Here is a 24,068-nt window from a genome sequence, read left to right on the forward strand (position 1 = left end):
CGGCAGAAGAGACTGGATGTGGCACTTAGTGCCATGGTCCAATAGATGAGGTGGAAGGTCAAAGGTTGAACTCAGTGGTCTCAGAGGTCTTTTCCAACCTAGCTGATTCTGTGATTCTGTGAAATCACAGATCTCCATGAATTCAGTGTGGCAAATGCATGACTGTTATGAACACCTACTCTGTGAATCACTGCCTCTGGTTTCAACTGTGACACTTGCATATGTCAGGCCAGGGCATATCATGTCACACCAGCAAGGGGTGAAAAAAACACTATTAAGGGAGAATGCAACTCAGTTTAAGTGACTTGGCTGATACTGTGTCAAAACTCCAGTAGAAGTGGACACTGACAAATCCAGTTCTTCTCTGGACAGGCTTGTATGCACTCAACTATGTTGAGGGCAGTGAGTTCCACAACAAGGAGAAAGCTCATTTTAGATTTTGGGAACACTAAAGACCCAGCAGATTGTAAGTACTCAAAGCTGTGAAGCCCCATCATTATGCCGGCGGTGTTTCTAGGGCACTGGCTGAGTGGTGACTGCCTCTGCTACAGCATTTTTTGTCACCCTCTTGCCTGTGCTTCCCTTCTCCCATTGATTTGATAGATCCAGTCATTATCATCTTATTTCCTAGACAAGGTGTAGCTTGCACAGGACAAGATTGCTTCTTCAACTGCACTTTGCCCTGGGTATGATAGACTGGCACTGACTCCTGCTGGGAAGAGTGGGTAGAGTGGTTTAGAGACTTGCCATCCAGAAAGGAACCCGTGATTGCATTATTCCCCTTCAAACCATCCTCCACGCTCCCCAGCCAGCTGCTGTTGCCTAACTGGGTCCAGATGGTTTCATCTCAGCTTGATGTTTTTTCCTAGTGTGCATTTATAATGCCATCAGCCCATGCAGCAGCCAACTGTTGTGATTGGGCAATGTTACTGCCATTACCTTCCTAGGCTTGGCAGCATGATGGTTATGTTTTGTCTCAAGTTGGATTGCACATTTCTTAGGGTTTTTCCCTGTGCACTTGTAGTGGGTCATTGAAATTATGCTCCGTTTCTGCCTACAGCCTGTTTGTCCATAAAGTAAGCCATGGTGGGAGAGACAGGACAGGGAGCAAATTAGTACTGGGTTTGCTGTACTGCCCCCTCCTTGAAGAGTAGGGACTTCTGGGTCAAGCTGGAGCAGGCAGGAGGTAACCGGGAGAGAAAAAAGTAACTGAAAGTTGAGGTAGAAAAGGAAGGGACTGTTTTATTTGAGTTTCAAAAAATATATGTACTTAGTGTATTTAATCTAATCATGTCCCTCCTGTGGCTTCCTTCCTCTAAGGGGATCTCTTGCACTGTCCTAAAGTGGATGAGGAACTCCTCCACCCTCATTTTCATTCTCCCTCTGGAGGAGCAATAAAAAGTCAGATTTCTTCTATGGCAACAGAGATGTGAAAACGTGAGTCTGCCTTCCTCCCTATGAGCAACCAGTGGGGAAATGTGCAGGAACACGGGAAAGGCTGGGAACTACAGCACTCTGTTTATCTGGCTCTGAGCCTTCCTGCTGCAGTGATCTCAAATCAAGGAACACATTTGCTTGATTATGGCCTTTTTAATTATTTATCTGGAATTTATTAAAATCCTAAACTGTGCTTAGAAAATACCCACTGATTAATGATCACTCATTAGTGAACAAGGAAGCTTGAAGGATGGCTCAGTTACTTTTGGCAGGAGTAACAGAGGTTTTACCTTTTTACGAGTGTCCTGGTGGAAATGACAAGACTGTTTTGGATGCTGTGGGAGTTACCTCAGGTAAGGAATTTTTGGGCAAAGGTGTGAAGCCTGTGGCTACCCTTTGTGGCTGCTCCTACTTCCTCCATGGACAATGCAGCTTGTTGTCAAGGGTTGCCTAAGAAGCCCATATCAGTTTAGCAAGTCACTGCAGGTACTTCTGTGGCTTGATCCTGACTTGTACCACACACGTAGAGAGCTTTTAAGTCACTCAATCACCATTGTAATACTTCTGGTATTCAAACTGTGGCCCTTTAGTGTGCACAGATGGGAGAGATCCCTGCTGGATAGTACTTATAAGGTGCTCTGCCAGAGGAATATGCTTTTTCTTTTCAGAGAATTAAGTGGGTTGCTGATTTTGTTTGTGTTACCCTGCTGAGTGATGGCAGGACAGCTATTGTATCACCCCTCATTCCCTCCACCCCATCCCTTCCCCAAAGAAGGGCACAGATGATCTTGTTTTGAATGCAGATGTGTGCGGAAGTGTTGCCAGGGAAAACAGTGTTATCCAGAAAAACTAAAAGTGAGACAGGATACCTTGACATGCCTTGGTTGCACTAAAATGGATGAGGAAACCCTCAACATCTGGGAAAACTGGAATATCAGACTTAATTTCCAAATAAAGGTGTGCTATATGTATTTGTTGCATGTGTTTGGGAAGCACAGTAGTACAAGTTGCATCCTGTTAAAATAATTGATGTTTTTCTGTTAAAATAATTGACATTTTTCTACAGAATGTTAAACTGTAATATTCTCCCCTTCCCATAGAGAACATTGCATGGAGCAGTAGGCATTCCTTTGAGCATCACTTTGACAGAAAAACTCTTTAAAAGAAAATACAAAGAAGAGGGAAAAACTCACTCCACCTCAGCCTTCTCATAGGCAGCCAATAAACCAGCCTTCAAGGAGACTTCTGAGACTGACTGACAAAAGGTCGCTGCACAAAGCTGGCTCCTGATTGTAGCAGATATCTGTTGGATATTTTGCTTTCTGTGCAGGGAAGGAAGACGAGTGAAAAAACAGTGAGATGATCCTTGGGAGTGATGAGTTATGCAGGGTTTGGGAAGTTGGAGAAAGCTGGGTGAAAGTTTGGTCTCTGGCACATTTTGAATATCTCTCAGAATTATATCTGCAATAGCTGCACGTTCCCTCTCCCAGGGTAGCTGTGTGTTGGTAGAGGGTGGTCTATCACCAACACAGCAAATCTACTGCCACCAGTCCCAACAGCCCTTGTGGGTGGAAGGAGAGGGGCCCTTCTAGATCAGTGATGTCTGGGGATTTTTGCATTGTATTTTCCTTTGTTTGTGTCCACTTTTTTTCAGTGTTGTGACATCAAAGGGGAAGGTCAGGGCTGTTTCCTTGATCACTATTAATGACAGATACTTGACAGGTTTGTAGATTGGCTATGATGTCTGTGGTCCAGCTGTATGACGAGAGATTCCCTAAATCTCACCCTGACACGAGCCACATATCTTTAAGGCAGAGATGCATGTGATACAATTTCTTTTCACCCAAGTGTAAACCCTCATCTCACTCATGTTAGTTTCTGACACCATTTCTTACAAGTCCATGGTTGCTGCAGGACTGTGTTCGGTCTGGCCAGCAAAGATAAGCACAAATGAATTGATGCTATGTGGTGTAACTTTGGCATTCATGTGCTTAGGACCTTCCATTCCCCACTTAACAGATGCCATATTGATTGAAGGCTTGAGGTCAATTATGATCAATAATGACACCCCAAATTTTCTTACCATCGTCCCATTTCTGACTGACAAGAGTTTGACAGATATGGAGCCTGCCTAAGCCTACATTTGCAATGTGTATAACAAAATGGTGCTTGCTTTTTGATTTTGTGAGTCTAGTAGGTTTGTGTTATGACTTCTGCCAGACATTCTCAAGGAGCAGATCATCCTCAGTGCCATCACACATGAAGGACAACCAGGGGATCAGGCTCAGCCAACATGGGTTTATGAAAGGCAGCTCCTGCATGACCAACCTGATCTCTTCTATGACAAGGTGACCCACTTGGTGGATGAGGGAAAAGCTGTGGATATTTTCTATCTAGACTTTAGTAAATTGTTTCCTACAGCATTCTCCTGGAGAAACTGGCTGATCGTGACTTGGACAGGTGTACTCTTTGCTGAGTAAAAAACTGACTGTAAGGCTGGGCCCAAGAGTGGTGGGGAATGGAGTTACATCCAGCTGGTGGCCAGTCACAAGTGGAGTTCTCCAGGGCTCAGTGTTGGGGCTGGTTCTGCTTAACTTCTTTATTAATGATTTGGATGAGGGGATTGAGTGCACCCTCAGTAAGTTCACAGGTGACACCAAGTTAGGTGGGAGTATGGATGTATTGGAGGGTAGAAGGGGTCTGCAGAGGGATCTTGACATTGGATTGATGGACTGAGAAGAACTGCATGAGGTTAAATAAAGTGCTGGGTCCTGCATTTGGATCGCAACAACACCATGCAACATTCCAGGCTTGGGGAAGGGAGGCTTTAGAGCTGCCCAGCAGAAAGGGACCTGGGGATGTTGGTTGACAGCCAGCTGGATATGAGGCAGCAGTGTGACCAGGAGTGTAAGAAGGCCAATGGCATCCTGGCCTGTATCAAAAGTAGTTTGGCCAGCAGGGCCAGGGCAGTGGTTGTCCTGCTGTACTCAGCACCGGTGAGGCTGCATCTCAAGTACTGTGCTCAGTTCTGGGCCCCTCACTTCAAAAAGGATGTGGAGGTGCTGAAGTGTGCCCAGAGAAGGGCAACGAAGCTGATGAAGGGTCTGGAAAACATGTCCTGTGAGGGGTGGCTGAGGGAGCTGGGGTTCTTTAGTCTGGAGAAAAGGAGACTCAGGGAGGACCTCACTGTTCTCTACACCTACCTGAAAGGAGATTGTGGCAAGGTGGGGGTTGATCTCTTCAGCCATGTCTCAGGTGAAAGGATGAGAGGAAATAGTCTTATGTTGTGCTAGGAGAGGTTCAGATTAGATATCGTAAAATTTTTTTTCCCTGAAAGAGTGGTCAAGCATTGGAATAAGTTGCCCAGGGAGGTGGTGGAGTCACCATCTCTGGAAGTGTTCAAGAGGTGTCTGGATGTGGCACTAGGGGATATGGTTTAGGGTTGATTATGATTGGGACAGGTTGGACTAGATGATCTGGAAGGTCTCTTCCAAGCTGGACGATTCTGTGATTCTGTGATTCTACAATTCTGTTTACAGTTCTTGGGGCATTTGCTTGTCTATAGGAGGGTCTGAGATTCTGTGTGGTATAGCTGAGAGAGGCTGCTTGCTGGGAAAGCTCCCAGTATACATTGTCTTATAGATGTTGCCTTTGCTTGCTCATGCAATGATGCTTCTAATAGGTTTAGGTAGGGTAAGAGGCTTTGGCATGGATATGAAAATAGCAGGTGGGCTGCTCTCAGCCAGCACAAGTGGGAGCTACATAAATACAAAAGGAAATATCTTTGAGAGACACCATTTTTCAGCTCCTAATTCCTACAGGAGTCCAATTCAGCAGGATGGATCCTGTCTTTCTCCAAACCTTACTCCATCAATGAGTTAGTAGTAGCATGTTGCCTCTTTGAGGAAAAGCCCTTCCTAGCTCCCATTGTATATTCACCATGACTGTGCCACACTTAAATGCTGTAAACCACCAGACTACTGGATTAAAGCTGGCAGAGCCACCACTTTGCTTTCTGTGAAAGCTGCTCTGACTGGTGTGCTCTGAGGCAAGACGTGACTGACTATGATTGACTATAGTACTTCAGACGAGGTAGACACCAACCCGTCAAGGCATCTGTGTGTCAACATTGAAAGACAAATCCCAAGAGCACTTCACTATTAGATCCTTTTGGGTCTCAAACTAGCAGGTCCTCTGGGAGTGAGGACTAGGTGGACCTAAGTTTAGTCTTGGATGCTCATCTCATGAGCATTTGACCTCACGATGAGGGGTCCCTGGAGGAGCCATTCTCCACAGGACATCATGGCTGTGGGAGCTTTTCAGGTTGTGACTGCAGCATTAATTGTCCTGGAAGTGCTCCAGTACCAGCCACTTTGCTCAGCTAAGGATTGAGGCCTGTGTTTATACAGTCGGCAACTTCAGTAGAGTTTAATGAAGTTGGAACTGCCTTTTAATTTTCTTCAGTAGTGGGGCTAGAGTTACGATTATAATTTGGACCTGATTCTGAAAAGAATCTTAGGTCTTTGTGATCAGGCACATGATTTAATTCAGTTGAATTTAATTTTGACACCGGCAAGATTCTCATTTAAAGTGCACGTTTCCAAGTGTATAAATCTATAGAAACGACACTGGCTCAGAACCTTTACCAGGCAGGCTGTCATAACTAATGCCTATTAGTTAAATTAATGTAACAACGTGCACTTTTACTGCTTAGGAAAGAATCAGCTCCTCAAATATAAACCACAAAGACCTGCAAATGGCTATTTAATTAAACTCATTTATTTTCTTTTCAGATACTTTCTCTAAAATTTCTTTCTTTCCTTGGGTAAGGTGTTCTTACAAGACACCGTGAATTTAAAATACTAAAATCAAGGAAAGGACAAGTTACGGCATAATGAGTATATTAAAGCTTACCTGCTACTCTGTTCTAAGTGAAACTCTATTTCTAGTACAAAATGCAGAGGAAATTGAATTCATTTGAAAGTGTTTCTGTGGTGAAAGGTGAACACAAAGTCTTCACTGGATGCTGATATATGTGAGTAGCAAGTGGGAAACATGTTCTTGAAATCACTTTTTGAATTATCTGTAAGTTCTGTGAATTGCTATGTTATGTCAGAGCATCTTAATTTTATTTTTGGAAGTCTGTCCATTTTGCTTCACAGTAGTCTTTGAATGCTCTTTGTTTTTATGTGCTCAAGGAAGCCCCAGAAAATACAGGAAATCTGGGATGTGTATGGAGTTTATAGGACTTACTGCAGGTACCTCCAGCCACTGGAGCACTGTGAACTTCTCGTCTCTGCCACTTAAATTCCCTGATGCACAAGAACAAGAGCTCTATAATTCCATGCTGTGGTCTTGGTTGAAGAGCAGTGTCTGGAGCTAATCACAATGCTGTTTGATGATTAATGAAAAAGTGATTTTGGCAGAGAAGTCAGAGCAGATACATCTACTGTAGATTTTTAGTGCTCTGCATTATTAATAACCAATTAGCAGACACTATTTAACACATTTAATAAGGGCTACTATGGCCACCATTTTGCATTTCCTCAAAACTATAAAAAAATGGTTTTTTACTTAAAGATTAGAAGATCAGCTTTGGGTAAGAAACAGAAGTCTGTAACCATAAATAAATATGTAGCATGTCCATTGTGGGTTTTACAAGTGTGCTAAGTACATTGAGTTAATTGGTAATTAATTCAGGGTAAAGTCTACAGATAGTCTAAACATATTGATTGCCAACTCCTCCTTTTCCTGGAACAGAATCACTGTGCAATGCTGAACTGAATTAAAATAAAAGAGCACTACAGAATATCATTGCTGCTGCAGACTGAAGATATTTTTATGGCATGGCACACTACTGGAATAGAGCAGTAGTCATCAACTACTGTTTAGAGCATGAAGCACATTTTGTGTTCTAGAAGTCAGGAAGATGTGTAGAGAGTACACATAGTTAAAGAAGATAGGGTCACCATAAAACTCTGATTTTATTATAATCATAAATGGCCATGGCCAGAATAAACCCTCCACATCTGTTAAAGGACTGATTTTCAGAAAGAAAAAGAAATAAACTGGCTACAGAGCACATGAACTCTGAATAGTAGAGGTCTAAGCTGGGGCATTAGAAACTGCAATTAGAGACCAATGCATGCTTTGTGAAACTACAAATGCCAGAGGAGGCATAAAGTAGTGCTCCAAGAAATCATACATTATCCTGTGATGTTTTCAGGAAGAGTATTTGGCATTTTCCTTGTAAATAGACTTGGAACTATTTGTGGCTCAGCTCAATAAAATGTAGGCTGATGAAAATTATAGTTTATGGTGTCCTTCATTTTACATGAAGGTGATTGTATTCTTTGGTGCATTGAATCATATACAAGCCTAATGCAATTCAGTCACAAAAGGTGACACTTGTCTCACTTAATTTTATAAGCCCACAAAGCAGAAGTCTACATCTGATCTGGTTGTCTGGCCTCCTTTATGACTGTGGAGATAGCGAAAAGTCTGGAGGTGCTTCTAGAGAATGATTCATCTGTTCTATTTCAGACACCTATTTGAGGAGGAGATGAATTATGCCCCAGGAGCACCTATTTCTCCTTGACTGTGGAGTTAGACAACCAGCTCAGATGAAGATGTCGGTGCTGTAATAGCCTAAGACCAAGAAAAACGAATCCTGTGTGAGGTGACACACATTAAGACCGTGTGCACCCCAGCCATGTTGCACATCCCAAAGCCTCTTGCTCTGCAGCCCTAACACCCATGCTTGCATAGTCAGCTGGGTCTGTGCTTCCCCTGGCACTGGTGGCAAAGTTTCCTCACTTCCCATTGTGGGTTTCAAATACAGAACTACATGGGCACCAGTGACCATAAGTCCACTGGCTTGAGAAGGTCCAGCCCACTCCTGAGGTGTTTCCTTCCAGGGATCCTGAGGCTGGATCCCTTCCAGCCTACAGTGAAAGCAGAAGGGACTTCCCGCACCTCTTCAGGTGATGGTTAAACTGTTGCGGGTACTTCACAGTGCTTTGGGGTTGCCACAATTTTCAGAGCTATCCACTGGCCCAAATTATCCCATATTGAGTAGCTGTCACCATCCTGAAACAGCATTTGTAAAGTATTTTGATGGAGCAGGATTTTGGAAAGTTCTGTGGGCAACAGTAAATAAAATAACAAACAAAACAGAACTTGGCTGCCTGAATTTTCAAAATATCCTGCTAAGACATCTGAAATATTGTCTCTTGCACAGCCCTGCTCCTCAGAGAAATCCAAAAAGGAGTTCATTTTCATACTCGGTGTGTACTTTTGCTGCTTGAGATATTTCTTTCTGCTTCTCATTAATGCTCTTTTCAATCCCACAGGGAGAGTGCTAGGTAAAGTGACCAAGAAAAGCTTTCTTGATGCTCTTCCCAACTTCATGAAATATTAATGCTTATTGTATTTGAGCCTTTTGTTTATTTAATATTTGCCCAGGGACAGTATAAGCTGTCCATATTGCTTTCAATCAGAATTACTAATGTAGGAAAAGGGAACACTATAACTCAATACCTACCTTATTAATATTTTTCATACAACAACAAGACAAACAGAAATAGTCCAATCTTGTTACAGATCATTCTTATTTATATGTGCATTGAAGATGAAAGGGTGAATGTTGTTCAATACATGTTTTCTTTCTTTGGCTACTGGGATCCATGGATACATTTTTTAAGATAAATGCTAGAGTTAGGTGTCTACAACGAAGGGCTGAAACATCATTTTGAGTATATGGTCTTTCATCCATGTAGAAGAGCAAGTGGGAGAATATTCCACGGTCTTCTGGCTCCTCAAGCATCTTCACAGTGTGTGCTCTCACAGACTGTGTGATGCTCTGGGAATGAACACGGCACTGGGTTCTATGAAAGGTCCACAGCAGAAACAGTAGGGTTTCAGCTCCAGCTCTGGTTTCCATTTCTTGGTGAAGATGAAAGACATCAACAAAATCATATGCTGCTGGCCTCCTGGAGGAGTTGGTATCTGCACTTTTTCCTTCCTACACTGGCACTGACAATGAGTGATTCACAAGTACACGTTCAGTTGATCTAACTCGGGCCAGGAAAAAGCCTGATCCCTTCTCTCCTGAAGGGAGATCCCATTTCTAAGGGGGGCACCTTAGGAAACACAAGGCTGATGGCAGGATGGTGTCATGGATGCTTATCCCTCCATCAAATATCCCTTGTAGGTGAGGATGGTGAAAGAGATGCATGAGAACAATGGGTGGCAATTAAGTAGCCTGATTTTTCAGAAGTCTTGTGCTTTCTGGAGATTGCTTCAACTTTTGGAGTAATTGGAAGTAATGATCTTCAGTACTTTGGGCAAAGAAAAGCCAGCTCAACTCATCCTGAGGCCAACATTAAAGTTAGATGCTGACTCTAAGAGGATATACTGTCTTTTACTATCTTCTTTCATCGCAGTGGTATGCACATCCTGATCTACTGCACTTGGAAAAATGTCTGTCATAAAAGAAAGCTTTGGAATTAATTCTGAATGAATGCAATGACAGGGATTCCCATCCCTGGTAAATTCTTACCCCCAATCATGCTTCTAGGCAAGAGTTTTTTTTCCTATATATAAAACTTTGAAACTTCCCATGCTTTGGCTGTTGTAATATTAGTGTTACTATTAGTAATAACAACAATAATAGACTAATACTGTCTGAGCTAAATATGTCACTGTGATTAAGGCTTTTTATTACTTTATGATATAAATTTGTATACAGTCCTCATCTGTTTTCCCCAAATAGATGCTGAGCTTGAATATGTGGGCCAGTAAACTTGCACAGTTTCTCCAGCTGCCTTGGCAAAAATATTACCTGTGGGAGCCAATGAAACATTTATTACACGTTGCTCCTACTGTGCCCACAATGACATTTCTTCAAATGTGGCTGTGCAGAGATTGAAGATATACTTATTGGTTCAGTTTGTCACAGTATTATTATAGATTAGATTATCTTGTGCTACGTGAAGTGGGTAAGAGTCTGGTTAAGTGTTTAATTTTTGAAAAGTTGCTGAATAGTGTATACTTGCATTTACATTGCTGGCTGGGGCTGGGGCTCTCTGTCTTGTCTGTGTCTGTGTGATGGCCTGGGACCCACAGGCTTAGTTAAGAGATGCAAAAAGGGTTTTCAGTGCACAAACTCTCTGGAAGCGTAATTTTTTAAAACTGTGTGCTATAAAGGTGTGCTAAAACACTTGTAAGGTGCTGTACATTTTTTTGGTTTGGTTTTTTGTTTTAAGAGTGATTCATATTCTTAAGCAAGCAAAGGAAGAAAAAGATAGAAAGAGTAAAATCTAAGATTGTATGAATTCAGTGGGAAGGAACATGCACTGTATAGATGACTGTAACTAGTAGGGATGGGAAAGAAAGTGAAAATCTTCCCAAGAACCTTGGAATCAGGAGTCTATGAAGGAGGGGGGCAGTTTCAACAGGCTAGCAGTACCAATATCATTGGTGGGAAAAATCAAATTATTTGTTCAGTAGTACTCTGCTGCTTACACAGGCAAAAGATAGCTGGCCAACCACAGAGCTTGTTGGAACAGCAAAAGAAATTGTTTACTGCATACACTATACAGTGAGAGAAGCAAATGCATTCCATCCAATTGTCTGTCATTTTGAAAAGGAATAGTTGGGGATAATAAGGAAATTGCAGCAAAATTAAATGAATTCCTTGTATTTATCTTCATCCCAGTGGACAAGGGGGAAATGCCTGCTCTAGAGCTTCTTTTTTTGCAGGTAACAAGAATGAGGAACAATTTAAAAATTAAATTAATCACTAGGACCAGATGGTATTCATCCATGAGTTTGGAAAGAATTTAAGAGTGGTTCATCTGTAAGCAAAAGTACATGAACTATCATTAAAGCCAGCTACCATAAAGAAGGACTGGAATTTTTCCAGAGTTATAGTTCCCTTATTACAAAGAAATTTTACTTTACCTCATTACTAGTTAAATTAGTAAGGAAAATAATTAGGGACATGTACAATGCTTAAATGATCACCACAGACAAAACCTGTCTTTTTCCAAATTACTTAGGGGAATAGATGGTGTGGTAGGTAAGGTGAACTTTGGTGTAGCCACTGACAAAATGCCGTGCTGGCAGGTGAGAGGCTAAGTCACTTGCAATGTAGAAACTAATTATGCCAAAGTAATTAGGGAGAACAGGAACAAATCCTCAACTCTGCAACTGGAGGGCATCGTACCGAGTCAGCTCCAAGCTGATTTAATAGCCTGCCACCATTGAAAACTGGAGAACAATTAACTCGTGCACTGTGTTCTTGACAGCATGAAGGTGCCTATGTGCCCTCAGGGATTTGAAATAATTTTTACTCTCCATCTGATAAAATACTTCTGAAAAGTAAAGATCAGGGGGAAATAGGTGTCTCTGAGCAAATATTTGGATTTTGGGCTGCAGTTGAGGTTTATGACTGGAAATATTTGCACATCCTCGGGTCTCCTGCGCAGCAAGGGATGTTGCTGGCCAAAATTTGCCTCCTCCTCTCCCATTGCTGTAGACTCCCTGCAAAGCTTTCAATGCAGACTGCAGGGAGAAAATCATGGAGAATCATGGAGAATGCTGCCTGTCAGGTAAGCTGTGCTTTGTCAGATGCATTTCCAATTCTCTAGGAACCTGTAAGTTCCAGACCTGTGCCTCCTCTTCCCATTTGAGTGAATCCTGAAATCCAGCCAATTTTTGACTGAGGCTTTGGCTCTACTTGCTAGTCACCACTTGCTTTTTCCTGTAGGTTTAGCAGGCATGGTATCTGCCTACATTTCTGTAGGGAACCTGTAGAGAGCAAAACCCAACAATAACAGAGAAGCAGCTTCATTATGGCTGACCCAGAGATTCGCTCAGTTGGTTAAAGCATGGTGCTAATAATGCCAAGGTTTGATCCCTGTATGGGGCATTAATTAAGAGTTGGACTTGATGATCCATGTGGGTCCCTTCCAACTCAGAATACTCTGTGACTGTTTCAAGTGAAAATGGAGATATTACTGAGTATGAATGTACCAGATAGAAATATCCACTGAATTCCTTCCTCAGGGCTATTGTGACTACTTTTTTTTTTAAAACCCTTCCCATTTTTTTCAGCCCTTCAACTGTGCCATGAGGGTTAGGACAAAAGTGCTGTCTCTTGTGTCACATACTCTGTTTTGTTCCCCCAGCATCGTGCCTTTGGTGGGGCACAGGTGATGTTGTGCCAGTGCCATGAATACTCCTTGGACACTTTACATTTTCTGAAGAATTGTTCCCTTGCCAGTAAAATGGTGGAGCAGAAGTGGCAATGCATCTCACTTCCATTTAAATCCCCTCTCTGAGAGGTATCAGTAGTACTGTGTGTTTGGATTCATGGTCTGTGCTTGGGGGGATGGGGCAGAGCACAGATGGCAGTGAGGTGGAGCACTCCATCAGAGCCTGGATGGGCTGTCTCAGCATGGTCTCTGGTGCGTGTCCCCCAGATGGCTTGGTCATCCAAGTCATCTTCTTTCCCAGCTTGTCCTCTGCCTCTGGTCCTAAATACAGCTACCTTTCTGCCCATAGGTGCCAAGGAGAAAGCACATGGGCCTGGAATATCAAGGGATGGCAGTAAGAGGCAAGGAGAGTGCTGTGTTGACTGATGGGCTGTCCTCTGCCATGTCCCCGGGGCTGCCACTGACCTCTGCTGCTGCATCGCTTTCCCTGGGCAGCCACTGCAGTGGAAACCACATCAAGTACACCTCTTTGCACCCATGTCCAACAAGATATCCAGGGCCAGCTCTCCTTTTGCTATCTGTGCTATGGCTCTGGAGGTCATTGTTGACTCAGGTTGCCATCATTATTTAAAGGATGGGGGATCAGTGTGGCATAGCCCTGTGCACAGTGCAGACCAGGGTGATGCTTTATGCTGCATAGACCTTATCAAGAAAGTGAAAGAACACATCAGCTTTCTCCAAATATCTTGATTACAGTCTGCCTTTTGAGGGGCAGAGCTGTAAACAGACCAGAATTGTTTAGCTGGTTATTGTGTATGTTTCTTTACCATGCTATGAAAATTAGCAGCTACAAAATGCGATTATTGTTGTTTGATCATTCTAAAAATTTTGCTGTGGCAGGGGCAGGCCTCTGTATGCATTTGAGCCTGGCTGTTTGTCCACATCCTAATTACATGTTCTAATTATAAGTAATTACAGGCACAGGCATGAGCTGTTTTTCTGCCATAGATGTTCCAACAAGATTCAGACATATTGTCAACATGTTTTAGCAGTTTAATTGTAGAGCTGGAAAGCAAAGAGTTGTGAGCTTTATTCTTAGTCCTGGCACATCCCTCACATCCCCCTCACCCAGCTGTAGCTGTGTAAAGTTGGGGGGTCCCACCCAAGCTCGTCACTGAGGCTCCCTCAGCAACCTAGGAGGAGAGGCAAAGTACCTCTGCACTGCAGGTTAAGGGGGTCTGGATACTTAGCTTGGGATAGGCACTGAGCTTTTAGGTAGGCAGCTCTGGTGGGATTAATGCCCCTTGCACCCACAGGTCTGGAGCAATGCTGTTGTACCTGACCTGTGCATAATTTCTTACCTGCTTGTGCATACACTTCCTGTTGTATCCCAGCTGAGGTCTGCTCACCAGGTGGTCTCATTGACACTAATGGCATCTTAAGTAGCCCCTGAGGACACTCCCCCCACCACCCAGCACTCTCCACTCTTTCTTGCGGATATTTTTCCAAAATGCAAAAAAAGGTATTTCCAAAGAGAGGAAGAGTTTTGAAATTATCCACAACCTGAACGTGCCTTCCTCCAACGTAAAAATGGTATGTCAGAATATTTATTCTGACCAAAAAATGTGGAAAAAATATTTCCTGGTTTTGTCAGTGGCAGTCTGGAGTTGCCTGCGCTCCTATGCTCTGCATTGCTGGTGACTGGTGCACAGCACTGCAATCCCAAAAGGATCTACCTTCTCCCTCAGCTCAAATGAAACCATTTTAAAATTCATTTTCATATATTTTCAAAATACATGTGTGCCACGGTATGGCAGGCATCCTGAATTAACAGCAAGGTGTCCTTTTTGTTTCATTTTGGATTTTGGACAGCTTAGTGGTGCTTGCTTACTGCTTTGTCACAAGTCATTGTAGCAAACCTGCAGTTACCAAAATCATGGATGGCACAAGCACAGAAACTGCTTTTGTTGTGTTTGTTTGCCAACCCCAAAAAATCCTTGCTAATATTGACAAGATCCCAGCTTCTGTGGTACTGATGAGCTTTTCTACCAACATGCCCTACAAAAGGCTCAAAGACGTATAAATTATGCAGTGTACTATGATCACGTAGCTGAAATAAAAGGCAACAGTTTCTGAAAAAAACCTGCATAAAACTGCACTGTGCCAGTTTCACAATGGTATAGTGAGATTTAGTGGTAATTAATTAATATTTCATACATGGCTTTCCAAACCTTGATGGAGCGTTTCCTTCTGAATGATGGACTGATGTTCCTTGCACGACACTCTCCCGCATCCAGAAACACACCAGGCACACCTTGGCGCGAACTCCTCCATTAAAGTTTAGTTTTCCACAGTCTACGGTACTTTATCTTTCTGTCTTGATAAGATCAGTAAATGTTTTGCTGCAGGAGAGAGGGCAACGCAGCTGTACGGAGGTTATGCACTGAATCCAAATGGGAAGGGAGAGATACAGAGTATATATAATGCATTATGTACACAGAAGGTAATCACGTACGTAGTTGTCGTGGGCAAAGAGACAATTCCAGCTCTTACTGAGCAGACATTAAGTGCAGAACACCTGCCTATTGCATCTATAAATAAAATCTCAGCGGTTCCTCCTTTCAGCCTGAGCAGCCCGAGCGTGTGTTTTCTGGAGCAGCTGTCTGCTCAGGGAAAAGAGCAGAGAGTCACCCTGCGGTGGTAACTGTTTAATTTACATCGGTAACGACAGGCCGTCCTCCTCGCCAACTCCCAGCGTGGTGGCGAGGGAATTCAGCTGCTAGAGCTGGAGGGAGGAGATTCCTTCCTCCTTTTGGATGCTCCCCCGTCGTGCCGAGGAGCGGAGAGGGTGCTGGCGCTGGCTGCAGCCCGCTGCTCCCTGCTATGTGCTCCCGCTCCCCAGAGCAGTTCATCCCAGCTAGGAAGATGTGTTCGCTGGGTCTCTGTCCCAAGGAGACCCCGTAGCCATGTGGTCAGAATCTTTAGCTACCCACCCTGACAGGTTAGGGGAGCCTAAAGGACGTTTTTTTCTTTGTATAAACAGCTCTTTCCTGTTTTGCTTTACAGCTTTGTGTCTCCAAAAACTGTAAGAAACTTCTCATTCCCCCCACCTTGTCAGTGCAGTGCTGGAGAATCACTGTGGCTAATGAGGACACTTGTCTTCCTTGTCTTTCTTTTTTATCAGATACCTCTGAGAGGGCACCAAGGAAATCTCCATTTCTAAAATAATTTTATTTTTCTGGGAGAGTATATACCTAACCTGTTCCTACACCTATATCTACATCTACACCTACACCTATACCTCTACCTACACTTATACCTATACTGATACCAAAGTCTATTTTGTCTCTAGGGTTTCTTTCTACAGTCTGTGAGGGGAAATAGGAGCTCCACTTTCCAGCCTTGAACACAGTGCCTAAGCATGGCAGCTTACAAAAGGCAGAAATACCCTGGCATGCTTGTGTATGGAACTGACACATTCAGCTGTGATTCTGAGGTCACATTACTGGATCTGCTCTCATACCAGAATGGCCGGAGGGAGTAACTGAAAACAAAAATAAATACCCTTGGCATTTGTAATTCTCTATAATTTCTTATCTTTTCTTCCTCTCATTCAAATTGGATGTCATCCAAAAAGGTAACAAAATCAACCCCATCTGACTCAGATGGCCAGTTATGATCCATCAAGATTATCACTGAGTAGCGGAAATGAGCAGATTTAGAGAAGCTCTAAATATTATTGTTGACTTTTTGGACAGCAAGTTATCAATAACACAGTATTTCACAATAATTGAGATTCATGACTGTGTAATTACTAGGCAAAAAGAGGACTGGAATTTGTGAGGAATGTGAAGATTTAAATAATTTACTTTGCCATGGGTATTAGAAGTGATTTTCTTCCCATATGTCTACATTGGAAAATACATGAATTGTATTGAACCTGCCCCCTATAAACAAAAAGCACAACAAAACTGATTACAAAGTTTGACATTCAGACTGTACATTTTTCCTAAACTGCTAGCTTAATAAATATATACTGATTCTAAAAAATACAAGCCATGGCACACAAAATTGGAGAAGTCATTGGTGCTATGTAAACATACAGATTCATTGAATTCAGATGGTATTATTCTGTCTTTCAGTGTAACATATAGAAATAAATGCTTGATAATTTTAGAAGAACTACCTACCAAATTAATTCAAGTATTATTTTTGTTTTCTTCACAGGGGAAAAATCTGCCTTCAGTGGTATAGACCTTCATTCATTCTTTCTTCAGATCTGTTTTCTGAGGGGTGTTTAATAGCCTATAGGAAAAAAATCACATATTTTTCTATGAGAAACAGTGTGTTTCATCAAAATAGAAATTTGCCACAGGAAGAAAGACTTCAATGAAATTGTACCCATGAAAAATGAGAAACAAGGGCTGTTTCTCCTTGTGACTGAGTCAGTGCAATACATCACAGGATGCTCCTAGACCTCTGCTGTGTGGAGAGGCCATGGGAAATACAGTTTGCCTGGGGAAGAGTGCCCATCTGGGAGGACAGGAAGATGAGGGGAGTAAACTCCCAAAAGGCTTTTTGGTAGCTGGATTGGACACAGAGATTAATGTTGACTCAGATCAAAACAAAAAGTTTAACTTCAGGCCAGTGAATAAAAAAGGAAAGCTTTAGCTTTGGAATGCCAAAAATTGCTTAATTTTAACCCAAGAGTTCCAAAATGCCCTAATCATGGGTGTCCAAAATTTCTGTTCCTTCCATTCACACATTTTATTTTTCCGTGTCATTTTTGTAGGAAACAAATCCAAGGCGATAAACATCGCCTGCAACATGAAAATCCTGTGTCTTTATTCTAGTTCCTCTGTTGTTAAATGAGTTTAATAAAAGCAATTGAAGCATTTTCATTTTTTAAAATGGAAGAAATGACAAATATGAAAAGTTAACTGATCATACTATTTTATTCCTCAAGACAGAGGATATTCTGTTACTCTGGGATGCACAAAATTCACCTTCCCAAGGCTGATAATGCCAATTTGCTGCTGCCTTGTGTCATAGATGAGCTATGGAGCAGTTAAAACTTTACAAGTGAATCAGAAACAGTCTCTTGTTCCTCATTTACCTACTGATGTCTTGAAGCACAGGTTTCCAGAACCTGCTTTATACAGTTCACACAGAATAACTGATTGTCCTCTCAGACAATACAGAAACACAGAACCATTTAGGTTGGAAAAGACCTTCCAGATCATCGAGTCCAACCTTTGACTGATCTCCACCTTGTCAGCTAGATCATAGCACTAAGTGCCATGTCCAGTTGTTGACTGGTGGCTCCACCACCTCCCTGGGCAGCCCATTCCATTGCTTCAAATGAATGTAGAGGTTTGTGATGGTTTCAGTCTAGGCCTTCCTGGAAACCAGCTTGTAACCAGGAAGGAACTAGGAAGGTGACCAAGGAAGTATTCCATGCTATTCCTTTACGTAACCTAGGGTATAAATAAGGCATTGATAAGATAGTTCGCTCTCTTCTCTTCCGGCGAGGTTGGAGAACGGTGGTCCCTGTCTGGGCCTGGCTTATCTGGAGCTGAGGCCTACAGTAACTGCTGTTATCGGCCACGCGTGAGGGGGGAGTGCTGGGCTGTGTCCAGACGTACTGCTTTCTTTCAAGGGAAGTGGTGAGCTCTTGCCAATTCTTCAGCTTTGCTGGGTTTTTAGATTGTGTAGATCTGCTTTATTATTTGTCCCTTTTCACCCTATTTTATTCTTTTCCCTTCTCCCTTCCCCCCTCTTCCCTTTGACTTCGGGAAGCTATTTGGGGTCATAGATTTATATACATATAATTCTCATTGTATATCTCTGTTTTATACATAATATATATATATTTTTGCTAGAACTTTGGCTGCCTGGTTTTTCGTTTTTTTTTTCCTTCCCTCTCTGGGAAGGAGACCCTGTTGTCGAGTTTCGGAGACTTGGCAGGAAGCCAACTCCAAACTTGCACAAGGTTGAAGACTCAAGTAATTTTCTTGGACTCTTCAGTTTGAATGGGATATGCTGGATCTAAAAGACATGAAGAGGTCTCCTGAACACTCTCCACACAGCTGGGCTGGGCAATGACACCCCATAGCAAGAGAGTAGCCACTTGCTACTCTACAAACAGAATGTTTGAATACTCTACAAATAGAATGTGCCCTAGAGGTAAGACTGTTTGTCAACAGCTGACCCCATTCTAGTTTCAGCAAGGGTATTTTAGTCTCCTCTATCCAGGTAAGGTGGGTACTCAGCAGTTTTCAAACAGTATCAGTTTAAAAATACCTATGGGAGACTTTGCACATATTGCTTTCATGGGTGTATAAGGCCAGAAAGACTTTCACCTTCTGCATGGTAAAAGATGCTACTTCATCCAGTGCAGTGGAAAAAAAAAAACCACAAGAAGGATTCCTTGTGTCACCAGAAAGACCAAATAATAGAACAGCCAATATATTATGGGAGATAGAGATTCATCAGCTGATATTAAGTCAGCTACGTCTTCCTATGTGCTATGTGTTCCTACAGACTTCATGGGAAATCTGTAGGACTTTCTTTTATGTCCTTCAGCTACTGTGGTGACAACCACTAAACTCTTCATTTCAGTGTTTCAAGTGATGGAACCATGTCTTTTTATACTTTTTAGATTGTTTTGAGAGTAGTCTGCTGTCCAAAGAAACTTCTAGCGCCCATCAGTCCTGATCTGTGAAGCTGCTTTTTTCATTAGATATCTCAGACTGGTGGAGGGATTTACAGGATATGTCTAACAGGCTAAGGAATCAAACTCAGGATTAAGGGTCACAAAGTGCCTTGCACCATGCTATTTAAGGCAAGTTGTCTCCAGAGCAGACTGGTTGCATTTGCACTGCACAACCTCTGGCCTTCAGATGAACCTTCAGCCTTGGACTATGGCTGTCATTCCATGTGTTTTATACCAAAGTGCCCGAGATCCGATGTACTCTGTAAGGTTTGTGCCATAGGCCAGCTGAGCAGTAGTTTCATGGCACAAAGTGTGGCTGTACATGTCCAATGACGTGGTCCCTGTAGATGCAAAGTCTACTGATGGTGTGTCAAGCTAATGCTGGTGTACTCTTGTCCACAATCTCTTTTGGACCAGTCCTTGGCATGAGCATCCCCACCTTTCCCAGGCATGGTGGTAGGGGTGAACTGGGAGAAGGGTTTAATGTTTGATCCTCTTCTGTGTAGGGTAAAGGTGCGCAGTGTAGGCACTGCTGCTGTTCTAGATGCTCACAACCACCTACTCTGATTTTTTTCTTCCAGCGAATTATTTTTGTCAACGCTCGTGGACCAACACCAAACTGGGAAAGGTATATGATCAAATACCAGCCTCGACCCCCTTTGCATAGCTGGAAAAGCCAGTACTTTACAGACCCCATGTTAAGGTCCATTTTTAAAATGCTTTTTGTGATAACAGCATAAACTTTAGGGCTTTTTTGCTTCTTACCCTGAATGCAAGGGTTCTTTTTTTTTTTATTTTTAGAGGAGGAAAGGGTTTAAAGACCAAAGTGTATCCACTGCCTGCCCAAGCCATGTATTGAACAAAAGCTCCCTTGAAATCCTCATTGCATTCATTGTGGAAAATTAGATTATTCTCATATCAGTGAGTTTCAGCTGCAGATTTCTATTTAGTTCATTAATTTGCCTTGAAGTTGGATGGAATCAGGAATATATTTCTCACTTTGATTGAGTAATTAGGGTTGATACTTTTTTGCTTTCATGCTACTCCTTTTAAAACTCTTTCAGCTGTGTTTTTGAAAATAAAGTGAGTGAATTTATCATATTTAGACATCAGCAAGCACCACATGGCAGAGACAGCTACTCTGGAATCCTAACGGGCTCTCAAGAATTATCCTCTGTGATTATCTCCACGTCTGAAGGACCATATGTCACAGGCTCTGCAAATGGCATCTGGTTACATCACGGAAAGAGGTTTCTTCTATCTATTTTGCAAGCAACTCAACTCTAACTTGTGAACAAATGCCCAAATATATTGAAAGGAGCTGGAATAATTTGAACTGTGTTACTGAAACTGATGTATTCTGTGAGCTGGATGCCTGTTTTCTCTAAAGACATTCTAACTCTCTTATTGTTTCATGTTGTGTCAGAAAGGACACGTGATAAATCAAATGAGTAGCTAAGCCAGTATACCAGAAAAATAATTATGAATGACCTTTTTCTCTTCTAGCTACAAATGTTATCCAGAAAGGGTACAACCCTTTCAGCTCCATGATAGACCAGAGTACCTCTAATCTATCAGAGTTGAAATCTTGTAATGGGAAATTACTACCACCTCAGCAAACAGTGCCATAATTACTTAAACAATTACTATATTGATTTCAAATTTCATAGGTCAAGTGGATGGCCTGTCTTTGAGAGATATGGGATGGTGATGCTTTTTTGCAAGCTCCTTCTTGACTCAGTCTAGGTGTCTCCACAGACCTTCCTGACATGCCTTGTGGCACCAGGGCCTGCATGGTATCCCTCACCAGCTCTGTGCTCTGATCTGCGGCCCTGCCTACGTGTCATTGTGATCATGCATCATGGTGATCTAATCACAAAACTCAAGTGATATAAAAATGCCCTCAAACCTTCATTAGGAAATACCTTATTTCACATCCTTACTGATGAAAGCAGCACACTCAACACCTCTTCATTTCCTACCTATGTAGCTTTCCCACAGGCTTCCAGTCATTGTGGCAGAGTTATGCCACTAAGACTGGAGGTTTTGGCCTGCACAGAAACACACCCAAAATTTTACAGGTGAAAGTGGCCAGAAGAGTGGGTCTGACTTCAATGGCACTCTGAGACTGAAGCTGGGGAACCCACCCTGATATCAATCTTCTGTGGTTTTTATTGTCCAAGTAAAATTGTAGATCTGGAGACTTCCAGAAAAAAATATTAGGTGTTTTGGACAGGCTCTGCCACATGCTCTGACTCTAGTAGTTTGGCTGCTCTGATATTGTGCCACCATCTGGGTTCTTGCTGCTGGGAAAGCAGCAATAGGGCTAGAAGGAGCAGTGGGAAGAATCATCCCTGGGCTTTGGGGCCACATTTCAGCTCCAGCCCTCAAGCTAGGTCCTCCATGAGCTGTGGTACAGCTGCACTCAACCCAATGAACCTCCCCTGCTGATCCCAGCCTTGCCTCCTTGACTTGGTCCCAGAGGTGCCCTGTCCCCAGCCTGGCTCTGCTGGTCACCTCTGGGTGTGGGGGACAGGGCTGCTGGGGGAGGTCCCGCTGCAGGCTGCCCCACTGCCCCGCTGGTGCCCACCCCAGCCTCACCATGCCCTGACAACAGGTATTGAGGGGTAAGTGAAGCCAGACAAGGTTAGGTTGAAATATAATGAAAGAAAACCCACATGAACTGGGTAAATCCACTGGCTCTTAAGACCTATAGTGTCTGTGTAAGGCAACAGCTATGGGGCTTTTAATTCTCTCCTTAGAGAGATTTCAAAATGGGGAATATTATTGTAGCGTTTAAAATGACGTATTCATGGAGATTTACATATTTCCACAGCTCTTTCCTACTAGCAATATATATATATGCGTATATATGTACATTCTCTAAGGTAGAAATGTTTACTTTGCTCATTATTGTGAACACCTCACTGGTATTTTATCTGTCACTGTATCCAGCAAATGCTGCACGCAGCAGTAATTGTTATTTTAATTAATATTAGTCTGTATGATGCCTCTTACATTTAATGTTAGGCTTCTATGACTCACTGGTACCGAAAAGTGACCTACAATTGCATTAACAGCCTGAGTAATGTATGGCCTGTCATCTCTAACACATTTTGATGCATTTTCCTGTGTTTTTCTATTTTGGGGATAATGTCTGGTTTTACAGACAAATGGCCTAATTCTCAGTGCTTTGTCATTTATTTGTATTTCATGCCAATTTTTTGCACAGACCTAAATTAAAGAAAGGAAAAAATATACTGCAGAACCTCAGTGTCTCATAATAAAAGGCTGAATCCAGACCTCATAACTCTTATTTCAATCAGTCACAAAGGGAAACATTCAGACTCATTTAAAAATATTTGTCTTTTTCTCCCTCCTGGTAATTTCCTAGTGATTTCTTATTGTCATGAGGAAATTTCTAATATATATATATATATATTCGCTCCAGCATACACAGACCCTTTTGTACAACAGGTTGACATCTATCTGTGTTTACTGATAACTGGTCAAGCCCAGCACGTGTCCAGCCTCTGAAGGGAACTTGGCAACTTCTGGCCTTTCACTATGATCACCTTTTAGTATAAGGAGCTTAGAGAGTCCATTCAGAAGTTATCTCAGAGGGACCAGAAAAGAAGATTAAACAGCTTTCAAGCTTCAGGGAAGTGCCTTGTGTGGTGGGCCCAGGCTCAGCCTGTGGGGGATGTATGAAATAAATTATGAGGGTAATTTTTGAATCAAAGTATTCAAGAGCTATGTAAAATATGAGGAGAACTGTATGCTAATGAAAGTTTCAGTTTAAACAGTTTTAGTCATACCTAAGTTTTTTCTTTTTGCTCCTTGTCCCCTACTAGCAATTCATTATGGATCTTGAGATTAGCTGTGTGTGGGTGCATTTGCAAGCATGTATATGTGCATGAATGTTTGTGCAAGAGTTGTAATGCCATGATGTACAGTAAGAAAGAATGGTCCTTGGGTTTGATTTGCCCCTGAGAATCGTGTAGTAACTCTGATACTGTTCATATGCAAAATCACCTTCCCCTTCACTATCATGTTGGCAGCTTCCAGTTTCCAACCCTGATGTGATAAAGTACCTAGTGTGGGTGTGCTGGGCTCCTGCCACTAGCATCCTCAGTCCTCAATATCCCTCAGCCAGCTGCTGTGGGGATCTGGTCTGCCTTTTCTCACCTCTGGAGGTAAAAAAATGTATACTTGAATTTGGCTGGGATAAAGGGTAGGATGAATGGATGGACAACAGCCACTGGATATTACTTTCAGACAGGTATTTGTTATGCAGTCATCACTGGATGTTAAAAACCCCAATATGCCTTAAAATAACTGTATTCTCTTTTCAAAGCTGACAGAACAAAAATCTGCAATTACATTTTGTGTTCATGTCACAACATGACAATGAGAGGTGAACACAGTGCTAAAGACTCGGCAACCCATGAGTCCTTCCAGAAAGTCTTTATGGAGAAGAAAATTTAGCTCTACAAGTATCAACTGTGAAAAACGTTTGGAGTATGGCTGGGAATTCTGATGTACATCAATAATATATGGGTAACATGGCTGATAAATATAATACATCAGGAATTTAGACACACACACATGCACATGTTCTCACTGTTTGCCTCAGGAGGGCACATATATAGTTCCCATTCTGGCATATTTACACAGAAACTTAATTTTTGCTAACT

At 42.4% G+C, this 24,068-nt stretch overlaps 1 long non-coding RNA gene across 2 annotated transcripts; it reads right to left on the reverse strand.

Annotated features, from left to right (window-relative positions):
* Window positions 1-14,695: 14,695 nt before the first annotated feature.
* Window positions 14,696-18,363, reverse strand: LOC120322551. Of its 2 annotated transcripts, none has more exons than XR_005562324.1 (3): window positions 17,910-18,363; window positions 16,847-16,961; window positions 14,696-15,058 (listed from the first exon to the last, which is right to left on the reverse strand). It is a non-coding gene; the product is annotated as an uncharacterized LOC120322551 (long non-coding RNA). The 2 variants fall into 2 exon arrangements; XR_005562325.1 differs by having other exon boundaries at window positions 17,927-17,968.
* Window positions 18,364-24,068: the final 5,705 nt, after the last annotated feature.

Source organism: Pipra filicauda, unplaced genomic scaffold (assembly GCF_003945595.2).
Source record: "Pipra filicauda isolate LSUMZ 115617 unplaced genomic scaffold, ASM394559v2 scaffold12_size5214236_pilon, whole genome shotgun sequence".
Taxonomy (NCBI): Eukaryota; Metazoa; Chordata; class Aves; order Passeriformes; family Pipridae; genus Pipra; species Pipra filicauda.